The sequence below is a fragment of the Ixodes scapularis genome, unplaced genomic scaffold (assembly GCF_016920785.2).
Source record: "Ixodes scapularis isolate PalLabHiFi unplaced genomic scaffold, ASM1692078v2 ptg000890l_1___fragment_3__unscaffolded, whole genome shotgun sequence".
Classification (NCBI taxonomy): Eukaryota; Metazoa; Arthropoda; class Arachnida; order Ixodida; family Ixodidae; genus Ixodes; species Ixodes scapularis.
This window is the reverse complement of record NW_024610065.1, coordinates 439,691-452,035: the sequence shown is the minus strand read 5'-3', so window position 1 is coordinate 452,035 and position 12,345 is coordinate 439,691.

Genomic DNA, 12,345 nt, shown 5'->3' with positions numbered 1-12,345 from the left:
TTTGCCGCAGTGGCGCCCCAATCTTCGTAAATCTGACACCTGCAGAGCCGAGGTGGGACCTAGGTGTGTTTTACATGGGCAGACATTTTGGGCACGCCAACGCGCTTAGCCAACGTGGAGCCCACATCATTGCATTTGGCTATCGCAGAGCCGAGGTGGGTCCCACGTTTTTTTTAATAACTTTTATTTACAAAACGCAAATGAAAGTACACAAGCAGTGGAGGGTCGGCAAGCCCAAATACAAAGCTGAGGATGGCGCAGCGCCGCTGCACCGACTTTGTGCAATCTTTTACGCGGCTGAGCGCCACCACGTGAAAGTAAACGGAAGTGCACAAGCGGAGGAGGGTCGGCAGGCCACAAAAATGTAGGAAATCCTAAGATCGCGCCGCGCAGCCGCACTGACTTTACGCAACAGCTTTCCTTGCGCAAATGCTCTGCCGAGTAAGGCCGCCAGAAAAAAACTATAAATTAAAAAAAAAATATATTTTTTTCTGTGCGGCGGGGGCAAGCCTGCCACTTTTACCAGTGAAAACGGGTGGAAAAAAAAGGAAGACTGGAAAACTGATGAGCAAGTAAATCAAGCGAAAGATAGACAGTTTTAGAATAGTTTTCCCGCCTCTTACGCACGCCATAAGCAATAGCATAGCGTACGCTAAAAACGACGTGCTCGTACCGATTTTCAACGTGCGTTACGTTGCCGAGAAAATATCTCGTATTCTCTTCTTAATTCAACTTGCCAGAGCCGTATATTTTCGCGTGCTTATAGCGCTACCATGGTTCGCAAAAAAAGTTTTGAAAATGAAAACATTCCCATTCATTTTATTTTAAATTTAACAAAGCCGTATCTGCCTGGTGAAGCGCGCGCTTCAGCGGGGGGTGGACGAGCCAAATTCGACCGCGGAGCCTCAGTCAATCGTCCCTTGGAAACGGCACCTTTTTCAATGTTATCGTGGGAAGAAACACATAACCTACTGATGTCCAGTGCATAGCGACAACTTCGGCGAATTCTTGAAGTGTCGCTCGTCCGTCGGCGATGAACTGTGCGAAGAGTCTTAATGTTAAGCAGATCGCAGCGTTCACCCAGACTGTGAGCGGTGAACATTCTCACTATGCACGCCTTCAGCTGCACGGCGATCTGATTCGACCGCGGTAGGTCCCGGAAAGGAATTGCCGAGCTGAACATCACGCAATTTCATGTAACTCTGAACTTCGAGAACACCACGTCGCCCTTGCTGTGCCAGTCGAGGCAACCGCCATGTTGAAACTGGTGGTCTCAATGGGCTCGACGAGATATCTGGAGAGTTTCCCGCAAAGCCCGCTAGCCGGCAACGCAAAATCCGCAGCGTTGCGTGCGTACGCCATTCGGTAGTCCTTCCATTGCGTTTGGCGGCTGCGCACTCCCGACTCGCGAATTATTTGCGTACGCAAAGCTTAAGCGTACGATTAACTAAAGCTGTCTAATAACACAAACAAATATTGTTGTTAGCCGAGGTCTTGGCTACTGTAGTGACTGTAGGAAGGACTGCAGAGAGCTCGTGGCGTTTGTACTCACGAAGATCTAAGCGCCGTTGCCAATTGTAGTCCTTCATCGAATCTACCACAGCGAAGGCTCCGGTCATGTCTGCGCCACGACCGCCTCGTCAACTCCGCAATCCAGACATCACGGCAAGCGAAGGGCCAGATCACGTTATCGGATACAAATTTCAGTGCTTCATACTAACAAAAACACTTAGGTTGGCTTTTTGGGGTTTTCCAAGCTTAAAACCATGCTGCGCAGTCCAAAAAAAGAAAAAGAAAAACCAGGGAACTCGACCGCGAGTTGAAACCAATCGACGAGTTCCGCATTATTCGTAGTTTACGTATAATCGAAGAACTCGAATACTTTTAACATTAAAAGTGTGAAGCGAATCGAATCGAGAAGGAAGCACTCGTCGCGGAGTATTTGAAATTTTGAATATTCGCACAGCCCTAGCCGTGCAATGCCCGGTTAAAGAAGTCGGGCTCATTTTACTCTGTTGTGTATAGATGACCTGATTAAGCGGATTCACCAGGATTGTAGTCGTTCATTTATTAGAGAAATATTAAACTCACAAACAGAAGAACCTTTTACCGACAGATTCCTCTGCGCTTTCGATAAGGTATTCCTACATGTTCCCTAGAGATACGAGAAATCCACTTTAGATACGGATCTGGCATGCCCATATCAAATTAATTAAACGAGTCAACCTGCATGAATATACAATAGTATTCTGATGTGCAGACCTCCATACACGCATAGTATATAATGTGTCTTAATCCACAATGATTTAAAACATTGCAAAACACCGAATTCATAGCTTAAACTGTAGAGTATATGTGCCCGCAGTTTTCCAGGGCGTTAATCATGTAATCACAATGATTGTCATCTGATAAATTTGGTTAACAGCTCCAACTGAAAATCAATTTTAAATAGTGTCTAGCGAGTTTTTATCGCCAGAGTATCTTAGATAACGAAAATAATCCCTGGAGAAGGGGAACAAGAGGGACAAAGGACAAACATAAATCTCCAAACACAGCTGGGTGACTGGTGAGCGACCGAAAAAATCTGCCTGGTCCGGGTATCGAACCCTGGACCTCTCCATTACAGGTGGAGCTAACCAGGGATTAGACGTCAGAAGAGCAAACGGGTTTTATCAGCTGCCGCCAGTCTAACACCAGCAAGGGTGAAGCTTGCAAATTTAAGGTTATAATTATAATGCAATTAAATGCAAAGCTGCAAGCGAGCTGGACAAGAATGACGAAAATAATCCCTGGAGAAGGGGAACAAGAGGGACAAAGGACAAACATAAATCTCCAAACACAGCTACTCAGTTGGTAGAGCGCTCCACCTGTAATGGAGAGGTCCCGTGTTCGATACCCGGACCAGGCGGATAATTATATCTTAGATGTTCACTTTTTCCGGCAAATTGCATTAGAATGGCACCTATATTGTGGCTAAATTGGCGTGAAGGGCATCATACTTGACAAGTGCCTGTACTATCCCACAAAAAAACATCGCTTCTCTCAATATCACAAGCACTAATGGCACTCAAAAAGAGCCTCAAACAGGGTTCAAGTACAGCGGTGTTAGCTGCTAAAACTGCGCAATAAACGCTGTCCCTGGGTGCGCCCCTACACAGATCAGTTAGCTGTTTCTTAGATTGTATTCTAATTTAAGACACGGCTAGATTGTTGCGCTGAACATAAGGCTGAATCATTCAATGGAAATTTACCAAACCATCGTGTTCTTCATTTATTTGCGGTGTCGTGCTTAATTCACCTGATTTCAATTTGATTCTTATGTTTTCCCATTGAACGCTTAACATTGCAAAGCCCCCGAGGCTACAGATAAGAAAGGACGCAGCAGCTCTATTTGATACGATTCAGTGTTTCTGTTGTTTTATGCCTGCGGTCTCGGGTTTTAGTCATTTTTAATCTACACCAGCTCACATGCGGATTTACTTTCAACTCATTTAGGGCTGGTCTCTTTTTGTACAAGTGCGAGTGCACGTCCTAAGGAAAACGTTTTATGTCGTCAAAGTCCCTTAGGATGCCCCTCGATGTTCGCTTTCACGTACAGGAAGCGCATCGCATACATTTTCCTGATTTCGCATGAAAACTGATAAACAGGCATGATCAAATTCAATTCGAAGGGACTTCGCAGGCGACTGTAAAAGCAATACTTGTCCCGGCAGTCGATAGGCGGCCCGAGGGTTCTTACGAAGAACTGTTTTTTTCTCGGTTGCCGCAGCTCAAAAAAATAATTGCCAGCATTCATGCTGCCAGTATGTCGTCAGCTCCTTTCGCGAGAGACGATCGTGACATCACAATTCCTATATAGCTCTGACTCAAGCACATTATTGGAGCGCCGTTACTATATGGCAAAAAGCAAACTTACCCAATTGAAGAAAAAAGAGAAGAATGCAGCGGTTTTTTTATTGTTTTAATTGCTGTCTGAAAACATTTCTTGTCTTCTTTATCTTTAATTCCAGAAGTAACAAAGCAAACGGCGTTTTAAAGCAATATTTTGTCTTCCAGTCATCGGCTGTAATGGCATACAGAACCATGCGTGATTTATTACGTGTTGCACGAATGAAAACAACACTTGAAAGGTTGTCTATTCACTTTTCTGGGCAACGCTGGTCGCATAAATTACTGCGCTGCACACTGGATAATAGTTGAAAAACAAACCTAAGAATGTGATTAGAACAAACGAGGGGCGCGCGCGGAAAAACAAAAAGCAAAACAAAAACGGGGAGTAAGTGCACGGCTCATCATTCTCACGCAGTGGGCGGATCGCACGTTTACGTCTAATTGCATTCTGAGGTTCATTCTTCACTGTAGTTCCGTAGATCAGAACAATTGATACAGTGCGTTTTGAGTGCAGAAAATCTTCTGTTTGTTTTACATTCCTTTAGTAATTACCTGTCAGTTATGGTTCTTACACTAGCTTTCTTGCGTTTTCAGTCCTTTACTTGAAGGCACAGTTGACGTTAGAGAACTTAAAACAAGGACCTTTTCTAGCGTATGGTGCCAGGAACATTCAAAGGCCTCCGGCAGGATAGCTACGTCAGCATTTCCATTTTTACAATCTACACACTCTTTCGTCTGCATTCTCTATATTCAGGATGTTCAGTGTTAATTAACGGGACTTCAAGACCGAATTTCCGCATTTGTAAATGACAGTTGGTCCCCCCATCTCAACATCCCAAATACAAACCGACCCAAGGCATACATGGCTCTTGACGAATGAGCTCGAACTAGACCGGAAAATGAATATGACTCCTTATTTGGGACGAGTCCGACCTTACAGTTGAGTCGAAGGAATCATTGGTTATTTAAAGAACCCCATAAATTGCCTCCTTAGCATATCGCGCTTGTATTTTTTGCAGAGATGCCTGAAGGTGCTGGATCGTCTGTATAAAAAATCTAATTGAACAAATTGACTCGAGTAAAGACAGATATGAAGAACTCGATATCACTCTTACGGCACCCGCCTGCTAAGGAAAAGCGTCTGATTGACGCAAGTGACGAAAGGTGGAAGTACGGAAGACTAATGGCAGCTGGCACGAATAGAATAGAGAGTGTTTTCAACTCCTCAGTCTGGGTTACGTAGCTTGTGGGAGGAATTTGAAATTTCAGCTGGCGATGAGCTAACGAAAGCGGCAATTGTCTGCGAGCGTCAATACGCCTCGCCGTCCGTTTTCCTCTTCGCCGCACGACAACGCAACGGATGTCCTCTTGAAACGAACATGGGCAGAAGGCGCCCGTCAAAAATATTTTGCAAATAGTGTCCATGCAATTTTTGTTGAGGAGACCGTTGACGCAACAAAGTTTCGCAACATGAGAGCAGTTTTATTGCAATCGCGCAACAACGTTTTAGCACCAGTCATAACACCGCAGATGTGTCCGCTGCTAGAGCACTGCGGCAACTGTGCGCCGACGCCCCTCGTACTCCGTCGCCCTTCCACTTCGACCTCTGCGAAGACATGAAGGACTGGATCAACCAGTACGAGCGAGTGGCCCGGCATAATGGGTGGACGCCTGAGCAATGCCTGCAGAACGTCTAGTTTACCATAAAGGGCACGGCGCAACACTGGTTAGAGAATCACGAAACCTCGATTACGTCATGGGACCAGGTGAAAGGAGAGCTCGGACGGACGTCTGTCAGTGAGCAGCGATGGGAGAGCGCCGAGGACCTCCCTCGAACGAGGACACAAGGTCCCAACGAAAGCGTCACCAGCTTCGTTGAAGATGGCCTGCGACTGAGCGCACGTGCCGACCGAAACGATACAGACAACAAGAATCTGAGTGTCCTTATGTGCGGGGCGAGGAACGACATCTTTGGAGGCCTCGTCCTCAAACCCGCCGGCAACAGTCGTAGCTTTTGTCACGGAGGCAATAATAATCAAGAATCAAGAATAATTTTTATTAGGTGTCCAGGAACGACCATGCGGTCTTGGTGCTGGCACACCGAAACTTACACACCACAAAAAAGTAGGAAAAAACATAAAAAACTCAAAACATTGAGTAAAAGATATGATACATATAACGCATGCTGACACAAAGATACGATATACACAACAAGGAAAGAACGGAACACAGGGTCCGAACGCAGAGTAGGAAGACTACCACAACAACGAATATACCTTCTTAAAATAATATATAATAACATCACAATCACCGACAGGTTCAGAGAGACCCATACAAGAATCTGAGAGATCTGACAAATTCAGTCACACAAAAAATATCAAGATCACTTCCAATGCCATTATATGCCCGACACATACGAAACATCGGGTCCAAGATATTTAACGTTCGAGGAGAGTAAAAAGACGTTGTCAAACGGGTCGCTGTCCGAGGAACTCGCAAAGATATCTGTGAGAGCAGTTCTGAACAGTCGGCCATACCATGAAGGACTTTGAAAAGGAAAACCAGATCTGCCTTTTCTCGACGGTGATATAAGCTGTTCATTTGTAGGACGTCCAATACATTGTTACCCTTTGACAGAGATGTTTCATCTCGCAGATATCGATATCGATAAATAGATAAAAATTTGTTTTGCACTCGCTCCAGCCTTAGGAGGGTAGTTCTACAACTGCCATTCCATACAGGAGATGCATATTCGAGTTGAGACCTTGTCAAAGAGCGGTACAGGGTTACAAACGTTGTGGGGTTTTTAAATACTCTAGTCGTTCGACAAACGATACCGAGCGCGCGCAAGGCGCAGGTACTTATACGAGCCACATGGCTATCAAATCTCAAGGAGGAGTCAAAAAGCACTCCCAAGTCCCGCACTTCACTAGAACGGCACAATACGTCTGAGCGAACACTGTAAGGGAAACACGTCGTTTGCGTTTTGCGACTATAGGACATGACCTTGGTTTTCGAGCTGTTTAGTAGGAGACCGTTCAGTGAACACCATTTGCTAAATGAATTTATGTCCTCTTGTAGAAACTTGCAATCTGAGATAGTTCTAATCTCCCTAAATATCTTAATATCATCAGCATATTGCAAAAAAGACGAGTTTACAATCTGCTTACACACATCGTTCACAAAAATAGAAAAAAGAAGCGGGCCCAGAACTGATCCCTGAGGTACCCCAGACGTGGCCGTGTACGTAAAAGAATACGCGCCGTTCGCACGAGCAACACATGTTCTATTAGACAAATAATTCTGAAACCAGTTGTGTAGCTTTCCACAGACACCAATACCACAAAGTTTTGATAAAAGAATGTCATGGTCAACCACATCAAACGCCTTACTCAGATCAAAGTAGACCACGTCGAGCTGGCCTCTTTGGCACACAACTTTGGATGCAATGGACATAAATGAAATCAAATTTGTTGTTGTCGAGCGTCCTGCTACAAATCCGTGTTGGTTGGAACTTAATACATTTTTTAAACGAAAGGACAATGTTTTGTGGACCACCATTTCGAAAAGCTTCGAAAATGTACACAGCAGAGACACTGGCCTGTAGTTTGATGCAGTGGTACGACTTCCAGACTTGTAGACTGGGACTACGACTGACTTCCTCCACATATCAGGGAACACTCCTGCTCTTAAGGAGTTGTTGAAAATATCATAAAGGATGGGCGTAAAAATTTCGTGAAATGCTTTTACAAGTGTTGCTGGAATACCATCGTGACCTGTGGACATGGTAGGCCTCAGTTTTTTTATGCATTCCTGAATCATTCCCTCATCCACAGGCAGGGAGGAAATGGATTCGTTCACGCTAGGGGATGGCGGCTGTTGGTACCCACTCCTATTGTGTTTATATACAGAACTGAAATGACGCGCGAATATATCGCATACACTGGACGTGGTCACATTCTCCTCATTAAGTATAATATCAGGATGTATCAATTTTCCTCCTCGAGAACGAACATGTCGGTAGAGTTTTCTTGGGTTTCTCCTCAATTCGGACTCCACTGACTCCACATATAACTTATGATCAATCCTCTGATGTTGCTTACATAGGCGTCTATAATGAACGAACTCAGCCTCCCACCTGAGACTGCCAGTCTTTTTAAATTTGCGATGAGAGAAGCTTTTTTTCTTCAGCAACTTTTTTAAATACGGAGAAAACCACGAGGGAAATTTTGAATTGGTATGCTTCTTTAGAGGAATGTAATGATCCATTCCCTCCTGCACCGCCGTGGTGAATTGAAGAACCTGATAATTGACGTCAGATGATTGCAGGATAGGGGACCAGTCGAACGTAGAAAAGTGGTTATATAATCCCACATAGTCACCAGCAGCGAAGTTATGCAGTTTGTCTAGGTAAGTGAGACTAGCAGCCGGTATACGGCTGACAGGTACATTCAAGGTTATAGCCACCTCAAGTGCAGGGTGATATTTGTAATAATAATAATAATCGATCAATCAATCAATCAATGTTTATTAAAGTGTCCAGGAACAACCAATTGGTCTTAGTGCTGGCACACAAAAAAAAAATTAGCAAAAACACACACATACAAATACGCATACACACGAGTGCAGAAGGAGAACGTAGTTCTCCATTCTGAGGATAAAAATATTAACAAGTATGAAAGACAAGGGAAATCAAAAGCACAAAACAGAGACATCACCAGGTGTGAGAGCAAAAAGCAAATATTACATCAACGCTTCAACTGATCAGCCCTTTTCCTGCAAGAGGAAGATTTGAACAGCATTTCCGAACTTGCTCCCGCATGAGTTAAAAATATCAATTGTGTCAGAGTAGCGATTACAACACTCCGCCGATCTTTGGATCGGGTTTAAGTGGCTAAAATGTCGAGCTATATAAAAAGATGATTGGAGCCGTGTAGGCACGCGTGGAACTCTGAGGCTCACTTCGGACAGAAGGCTGGGAGAGTTAATCGAGCCGTGCAGGGTCTTAAACAAAAACAACAAATCTGCCTTCTCCCGACGCTGCTGGAGGCTCAACAAGTTGACAAGTTGCGAGTTACACACACCGTTCAGACAAGGATCACCATTCTCAAGGTAACGATATTTAAAGATAGAAATAAATTTGTTTTGGACTCGCTCGACAGATGAACTGTTAGTTTTGGAAATGCCGTTCCAAACAACCGAGGCGTACTCTAGCTGGGATCTAACTAAGGAACAATACAGCGTAAAAAAAGCGGACGGGCTTTTGAACTCCTTCGTTATGCGAGACACGGCACCTAACGTGCGCAAGGCCGATTGAACCACTTTGATGACGTGAGTGTCAAATCTCAGGGTTGAATCAAAGACAACTCCAAGGTCCCTCAGTTCACTTACACGTGACAGCAGTTCGCCATGATAACTATATGGAAAGAATATATCATGGGTCTTGCGAGAATATGTCATTATTTTTGTTTTAGTATGATTCAAACGGAGGTCATTGTCTAAACACCAACGACCGAAGGAATATGCGTCATTCTGGAGCGCGATGCAATCCTCTAAGGTCGATATTTTTTTGTAAAGTTTTATATCATCAGCGTACTGCAGAAATGAAGAATTTAATATAACTCGAGAGACATCATTTACAAAAATATTAAATAGGAGGGGGCCCAAGACAGATCCCTGAGGCACTCCAGAGCTTGCCTTGTACAAGGACGAGGTAGTATTGTTGACGCGGACGTAGGCTTGCCTATCAGACAAATAGCTTTTTAACAAATTGTATACCGAACCACATACTCCGTACGAAGAAAGCTTGTATAAGAGGATGTTGTGGTTGACTACGTCGAATGCCTTACTCAGGTCGAAATAAAAAATGTCAAGCTGACCTCTATTACAAACTACTTCAGAGGCAGCAGACATAAAAGATACGAGATTGGTGGATGTCGATCTGCCGGACATGAAACCATGCTGATTAGGAATGACTATACTACGAAACTTGAAGGAGAGAAATTGATGGATTACCATTTCAAAGAGTTTGGAAAAAGAAGAGAGTAGAGAAATCGGTCTGTAATTAAGAACATCACCACTATTTCCAGATTTCAGGACCGGAACAACCACTGCCAGTTTCCAGTCGTCAGGGAATATCCCTGACGTCAAGGAGTTATTGAAAATTGTGCACAGTATAGGCGTAAGTAATTCATAATAAGCCTTAACAATTGCAGCGGGTATCCCGTCATGACCTGCAGACAATGTGGGTTTCATTTTCTTAATACATAGCCTAACACATTCCTCATCGACAACCACAGAGCCTAATGAGTCGCCAAAAACGTCCGAGTGAGGCAAAATAGATGAGGAGCAGTTATTATTATTAGTGTAAACTGACGCAAAGTGATCAGCAAACAACTCAGACATGCCCTTCGCACTGTCGCTACGCTGATTCAAGACGATTTCGGACTCAATATTCTTCCCCAAGCGCGATTTAGCGTACCTCCAAAATTTCTTGGGATTTTTAACAAGATCTGATTCCACCGAGTCAGAATGCGCCTGGCGATCACGGTTTAAAATTTTCTTACATCGCTTTCTGCAAATTTTAAATTCAACTTCCCACTTTGGAAGACCACTTTTCTTAAACCTCCTGTGCAAAAAATCTTTCAGTTTTAAAAGCGTTCTGAGTTCACGAGAGAACCAGATAGGGAAGCGAGATTTTTTAGACGTTTTAAGAGGGATATACATGTCCATAGCCTCCTGAACAACAGTTGTGAGGAGATATACTTGGCCGTTGATATCAGACGACTCCAGGATAGAAGCCCAGTCAACACCCGAAAGATGGTGATACATTCCAGTGTAGTCCCCCGATGAATAGTTATATGATGTGTGTGGGGAAGGACCATTAGAGGGACTGAGGACCGGAGGACCAAAAACAGAAATAACTACATCAAGAGCAGGGTGATAGCTATCCTCAGGAACCATAGAAAGTTCACTTCGAGCCACACGTATACCGTCCGTGTTTGAAAAGCATAAATCTAAAGCATTACCTTGGTCGTTTAGAATGTTATTGTGCTGTCTAAGATCTAAAAAGGAAGTAAAGTTGAGGAGATAGTTGCACTTTTGTTTACAATAAAAGTTGCCAGTAAGGACATTGAATTGTGTCCAGTTAATCCCTGGAGCGTTAAAATCCCCCAAGATTAAGATATTGTTCCCCTGTGAATCATTAATAGTATTTTCAATGTCAGCAAGACATCTTTGGAAATCATCTGGTGTCGTCTGAGGAGGAAGGTAAAACAGACCTATTAAAATACGTTCTCTGCTAGAACACTCAATTTCAACCCACAGAGACTCAGGAAATCTCTCCAGATCCTCACGTCTTCGTGAACTATATTGTTTGTTAACCGCGACCAATACACCGCCTCCTACTCGGCCCCGGGAAGAGAAATCACGATCATGACGGTAGACATCAAAACAAGGCGGAAAGTAGTCTGAGGAACTACCACTAGGACATTACCAAGTTTCCGTTAAGCAAACAATTGAGTAATTAGATAGAGTAATGTTGGCAAAGAAACATTCAGCTTTCGTCCGCAGGCCACGGACATTCTGGTAAAACAAATCGACATTACTCATCTTTGTATTTAGTGTTGGGCTTGTGGGCTTCTTCAGACGAGTGAAGGAGTTCTTGACGAAGAGCGCCTCTGAAAGGTTTAAAAAGACAATCCTTCGGCCACAAAGCAGGGTCAGAGAGTTTCTCAAAGTCTTCGGCAGCTACAGAGACGTGAAAAGAGGCGTAAGTGTTGTAGCGAGTCTTCAGTCGGTGGCACTTCAAGTTTTCCACATCGAGGGAACACAGATGCCCAACGACGTCAAAAGAGGTGGTGACCGGATCCAGCTTGGTCACAAACAATGCCCTCCGGCGGGAAGATGAGGGGGCAACGCTCAGCTTGCACGCCACGGACGCTCCGGCTTGCGCGGGGATTCGAGTCTTCGGGCTGATCGGATTGGGCTTCACAGGAAGTGGATCATCTACCGACGCCTCGCTCACCAGCGCAGAGACCGGTGCGTGCGGGCTCATGGGGCTCGGCTCACCAGGCAGCGCATCATCCTTCGTCGTCCCGTCTGCTGGTGCACCTGCAGGCTTTGCAGAGAGAGCCGAGGCAGGAGGGAAGCGCAGGGCTGCAGCAAATGTTTTTCCTCCACAGGGCCCTGCCTGAACTTCAACATCAGTTCTTGCACGCTTGCCAAGCACATCGCGTAAGCTGCGTACTTCCGCCCGGAGGCAGGCGATGGAGCCTGCCTGGAGCTCCGCCTGCTGTCTCTGCTCACGACGGAGACGCGCGTTGTCTTCACTGAGGGAAGCAACCTCCTCGGTGAGGAAAGAAATTCCTTCCAGCGCGTCGAGGAGAAGGGACCGAAGGGACTGAAGGCTGGCGTCCCCACGTGCGTCGAGGCCATCGGGAGAGGAGGCAGGCA